We start from the raw sequence: 6,000 nt of genomic DNA on the forward strand, positions 1-6,000 counted from the left end.
GGTTATTGACCGGAGATGTGTCTCGGTCATGTCTACATAGTTCTCGAACCCGTAGGGTCCGCACGCTTAACGTTCGATGACGATTTGTATTATGAGTTATGTGATTTGATGACCAAAGATTGTTTTGAGTCCCGAATGAGATCATGAATATGACGGGGAGTCTCGAAATGGTCGAGAGGTAAAGATTCATATATTGGAAGGCTATATTCAGACGCCAGAAAGGTTCCGAGTGATTCGGGTATTTTTCGGAGTACCGGGGAGTTACAGGAATTCACCGGGAGAAGTAATGGGCCTTATTGGGCCATACGGGAAAAGAGGAGGCATGTCAAAGGGGAGGTGGCGCCCCCATGGGTCCGAATTGGACCAGAGGAAGGGGGCGGCGCCCCCCTTGCCCTTTCCTACTCCCTCTCTCTTTCCCTCTTTCCTTCTCTCCTACTCCGAAAAGGAAAGGGATTCCTACTAGGACTTGGAAGTCCTAGTAGGACTCCCCACACTTGGCGTGCCCCTAGGAGGGCCGGCCTCTCTCCCTCCCTCCTTTATATACGTGGGCAGCCCCCCCCCCCCCCGCAAAGGCACCCCAAGATTTGTCTTAGCCGTGTGCGGTGCCCCCCTCCGCAGTTACACACCTGAGTCATATCGTCGTAGTGCTTAGGTGAAGCCCTGCGCCGGTAACTTCATCATCACCGTCGCCATGCTGTCGTGCTGAAGGAACTCTCCCTTGTCCTCAATTGGATCAAGAGCTCGAGGGACGTCATCATGCTGAACGTGTGCTGAACACAGAGGTGCCGTACGTTTGGTGCTTGGATCGGTTGGATTGCTCTTGATAACCCACAAGTATAGGGGATCAATTGTAGCCTCTTTCGATAAGTAAGAGCGTCGAACCCAACGAGGAGCTGAAGGTAGAACAAATATTCCCTCAAGTTCTATCAACCACCGATACAACTCTACGCACGCTTAACGTTCGCTTTACCTAGAACAAGTATGACACTAGAAGTACGTTGTAGGTGTTGTTGGATAGGTTTGCAAGATAATAAAGAGCGCGTAAATAAAATCTAGGGGCTGTTTAGATAAAGACACAACTAAGTTAGTTTTAGTAGAGATCTTGTTGTCACACAAGAAAGTTATTTGTCCCTAGGCAATCAATAACTAGACCGGTAATCATTATTGCAATTTTATTTGAGGGAGAGGCATAAGCTAACATACTTTCTCTTCTTGGATCATATGCACTTATGATTGGAACTCTAGCAAGCATCCAGAACTACTAAAGATCATTAAGGTAAAACCCAACCATAGCATTAAAGCATCAAGTCCTCTTTATCCCATACGCAACAACCCCCTTACTCGGGTTTATTCTTCTGTCACTCAAGCAACCCACTATAAGCGAATCATGAACGTATTGCAACACCCTACAGCGGGAATCCCTCACGCTTGCGCGACACGGAGAGCACCATAGGACAGCACCAATAATAAAACATGCAACTCAAACCAATCACGATCATCAATTAACGCATAGGACAAAACTGATCTACTCAAACATCATAGGATAGCCATACATCATTGGGAAATAATATATAGCGTTGAGAACCATGTTTAAGTAGAGATTACAGCGGGTAAAAGAGGGGTTACACCGCTAAATAGAGGGGGGAAGAGTTGGTGATGACGGCGGTGAAGTTGGTGTAGATTGCGGTGATGATGATGGCCCCGGCGGCGTTCCGGCGCCACCGGAAGAGAGGGGGAGAGGGCCTCCCTCCTTCTTCTTCTTCCTTGACCTTCTCCCTAGAAGGGAGAAGAGTTTCCCCTCTGGTCCATGGTCTACATGGCGTGGGAGGGGCGAGAGCCCCTCCGAGATTGGATCTGTCTCTCTCTGTTTCTGCACTCTCAGATCTGGCCTTTCACCGTTTCTTATATTCCCGGAGATCCATAACTCCGATTGGATTGAAATTTGAACACGATTTTTATCCGGATATTAGCTTTCTTGCGGAGAAAGAAGGACAACAACCGCCTTACGAGGTGTCCACGAGGGTCAGGGGCGCGCCCTCTGCCTCGTGGCCCCCTCGGGTATCGTCTCGCGTTGATTCCACTCCCCAAAATTCACATATATTCCAAAAAAATCTCCGTCAGTTTTTATCCCGTTTGGACTCCGTTTGATATGGATTTTCTGCGAAACAAAAAACTTGCAACAAACAGGAACTGGCACTGGGCACTGGATCAATATGTTAGTCCCAAAAATAGTATAAAAAGTTGCCAAAAGTATGTAAAAGTTGTAGAATATTGGCATGGAACAATCAAAAATTATAGATACGACGGAGACGTATCACCATCCCCAAGCTTAATTCATGCTCGTCCTCGAGTAGGTAAATGATAAAAAAGATAATTTTTGATGTGGAATGCTACCTAGCATAATCTTGATCACATAATCTAATCATGGCATGAACATTAAGACACGAGTGATTCAAAGCAATAGTTTATCATTTGACATTAAGATAATAATACTTCAAGCATACTAATAAAGCAATCATGTCTTTTCAAAATAACATGGCCAAAGAAAGTTATCCCTATAAAATCATATAGTCTGGCTATGCTCCATCTTCACCACACAAAACATTCAAATCATGCACAACCCCGATGACAAGCCAAGCAATTGTTTCATACTTTTGATGTTCTCAAACCTTTTCAACTTTCATGCAATACTTGAGCGTGAGCCATGGATATAGCACTATAGGTGGAATAGAATATGATGGTGGAGGTTGTGTGGAGAAGACAAAAAGGGAGAAAGTCTCACATCGACGCGGCTAATCAACGGGCTAAGGAGATGCCCATCAATTGATGTCAATGCGAGGAGTAGGGATTGCCATGCAACGGATGCACTAGAGCTATAAGTGTATGAAATCTCAAACTGGAAACTAAGTGGGTGTGCATCCAACTTGCTTGCTCATGAAGACCTCGGGCATTTGAGGAAGCCCATCATCGGAATATACAAGCCAAGTTCTATAATGAAAATTCCCACCAGTATATGAAAGTGATAACTCAAGAGACTCTCTATATGAAGAACATGGTGCTACTCTGAAGCACAAGTGTGGTAAAAGGATAGTAACATTGTCCCTTCTCTCTTTTGTTTTTTTTTCTTTTTTTTCTTAGGCTTCTTTGGCCTCTCTCCTTTTTTTTGGGGGGGGGGGCTTCTTTGGCCACTTTTATTTTGATAACATCACATGGGACAATGTTCTAATAATGATGATCATCACACTTTTATTTACTTACAACTCAATATTACAACTCGATACTAGAACAAAGATATGACTCTATATGAATGCCTCCGGCGGTGTACCGGGATGTGCAATGATCTAGCATAGCAATGAAATCAAAAAACAAGCCATGAAAACATCATGCTAGCTATCTTACGATCATGCAAATCAATATGACAATAAATGCTCAAGTCATGTATATGATGATGATGGAAGTTGCATGGCAATATATCTCGGAATGGCTATGGAAATGCCATAATAGGTAGGTATGGTGGTTGTTTTGAGGAAGATATAAGGAGGCTTATGTGTGATACAACGTATCATATCACGGGGTTTGGATGCACCAGCGAAGTTTGCACCAACTCTCGAGGTGAGAAAGGGCAATGCACGGTACCGAAGAGGCTAGCAATTATGGAAGGGTGAGAGTGCGTATAATCCATGGACTCAACATTAGTCATAAAGAACTCACATATTTACTGCAAAAATCTATTAGTCATTGAAACAAAGTACTACGCGTATGCTCCTAGGGCGATAGATTGGTAGGAAAAGACCATCGCTCGTCCCCGACCGCCACTCATAAGGAAGAGAATCAATAAATACCTCATGCTCCAACTTCGTTACATAACGGTTCACCATACGTGCATGCTACGGGAATCACAAACTTCAACACAAGTATTTCTACAATCCACAACTACCCACTAGCATGACTCTAATATCACCATCTTTATATCGCAAAACTAATGCAAGGAATCAAACATATCATATTCAGTGATCTACAAGTTCTATGTAGGATTTTATGACTAACCATGTGAATGACCAGTTCCAGTCAACTCTCTAAATAGATATAAGTGAAGCAAAAGAGTTTAATTCATTCTACAAAAGATATGCCCACGCTCTAACAAATATAAGTGAAGCAAAAGAGCATTCTACAAATGGCGGTTATCTATGTGAAGAGAAACAGGCAATCCAAACTTCAAATGATATAAGCGAAGCACATGAAGCATTCTATAAAGCCGTACTCAAAGGATATAAGTGAAGTGCAAAGAGCATTCTATAAATCAACCAAGGACTATCTCATACCAGCATGGTGCATAAAAGAAAAGTGAAAACTAAATTCAAAAGACGCTCCAAGATTTGCACATATCGCATGAACGAAACGAATCCGAAAACATATCGATACTTGTTGAAGAAAGAGGGGATGCCTTCCGGGGCATCCCCAAGCTTAGACGCTTGAGTATCCTTGAATATTTACTTGGGGTGCCTTGGGCATCCCCAAGCTTGATCTCTTGTCTCTCCTCCTTCTCCTCATATCGAGACCTCCTCGATCTTCGAACACTTCATCCACACAAAACTCAACAGAAAGCTCGGTAAGATCCGTTAGTATAATAAAGCAAATCACTACTCTAAGTACTGTTGCAAACCAATTCATATTTTGTTTTTGTTGGAAATATGCCCTAGAGGCAATAATATATGGTTATTATTATATTTCTTTGTTCATGATAATTGTCTATTGTTCATGCTATAATTGTGTTATCCGGAAATCGTAATACATGTGTGAATACATAGACCACAACGTGTCCCTAGTAAGCCTCTAGTTGACTAGCTCGTTGATCAACAGATAGTCATGGTTTCCTGACTATGGACATTGGATGTCATTGATAACGGGATCACATCATTAGGAGAATGATGTGATGGACAAGACCCAATCCTAAGCATAGCTCAAAGATCGTGTAGTTCGTTTGCTAGAGCTTTTCCAATGTCAAGTATCTTTTCCTTAGACCATGAGATCGTGCAACTCCCGGATACCGTAGGAGTGCTTTGGGTGTGCCAAACGTCACAACGTAACTGGGTGACTATAAAGGTACACTACGGGTATCTCCGAAAGTGTCTGTTGAGTTGGCACGGATCGAGACTGGGATTTGTCACTCCGTATGACGGAGAGGTATCTCTGGGCCCACTCGGTAATGCATCATCATAATGAGCTCAATGTGAGTAAGGAGTTAGCCACGGGATCATGCATTATGGTACGAGTAAAGAGACTTGCCGGTAACGAGATTGAACAAGGTATTGGGATACCGACGATCGAATCTCGGGCAAGTAACATACCGATTGATAAAGGGAATTGTATACGGGATTGATTGAATCCTCGACATCGTGGTTCATCCGATGAGATCATCGTGGAACATGTAGGAGACAACATGGGTATCCAGATCCCGCTGTTGGTTATTGACCGGAGAGGCGTCTCGGTCATGTCTGCATGTCTCCCGAACCCGTAGGGTCTACACACTTAAGGTTCGGTGGCGCTAGGGTTGTAGAGATATGAGTATGCGGAAACCCGAAAGTTGTTCGGAGTCCCGGATGAGATCCCAGACGTCACGAGGAGTTCCGGAATGGTCCGGAGGTGAAGAATTATATATAGGAAGTCCAGTTTCGGCCACCGGGAAAGTTTCGGGGGTTATCGGTATTGTACCGGGACCACCGGAAGGGTCCCGGGGGTCCATCGGGTGGGGCCACCTATCCCGGAGGGCCCCGTGGGCTGAAGTGGGAAGGGAACCAGCCCTTAGTGGGCTGGGGCACCCCCCTTGGGCCTCCCCCTGCGCCTAGGGTTGGAAACCCTAGGGGTGGGGGCGCCCCACTTGGCTTGGGGGGGAAGCCAACCCCCCTTCCCCCTTGGCCGCCGCCCCCCCATGTAGATGGGTTCTAGGATGGCGCCCCCCCTCCCAGGGGGCCTATAAATAGTGGGGGGGAGGGAGGGCAG

This window comes from Aegilops tauschii, chromosome 4, assembly GCF_002575655.3.
Source record: "Aegilops tauschii subsp. strangulata cultivar AL8/78 chromosome 4, Aet v6.0, whole genome shotgun sequence".
Classification (NCBI taxonomy): domain Eukaryota; kingdom Viridiplantae; phylum Streptophyta; class Magnoliopsida; order Poales; family Poaceae; genus Aegilops; species Aegilops tauschii.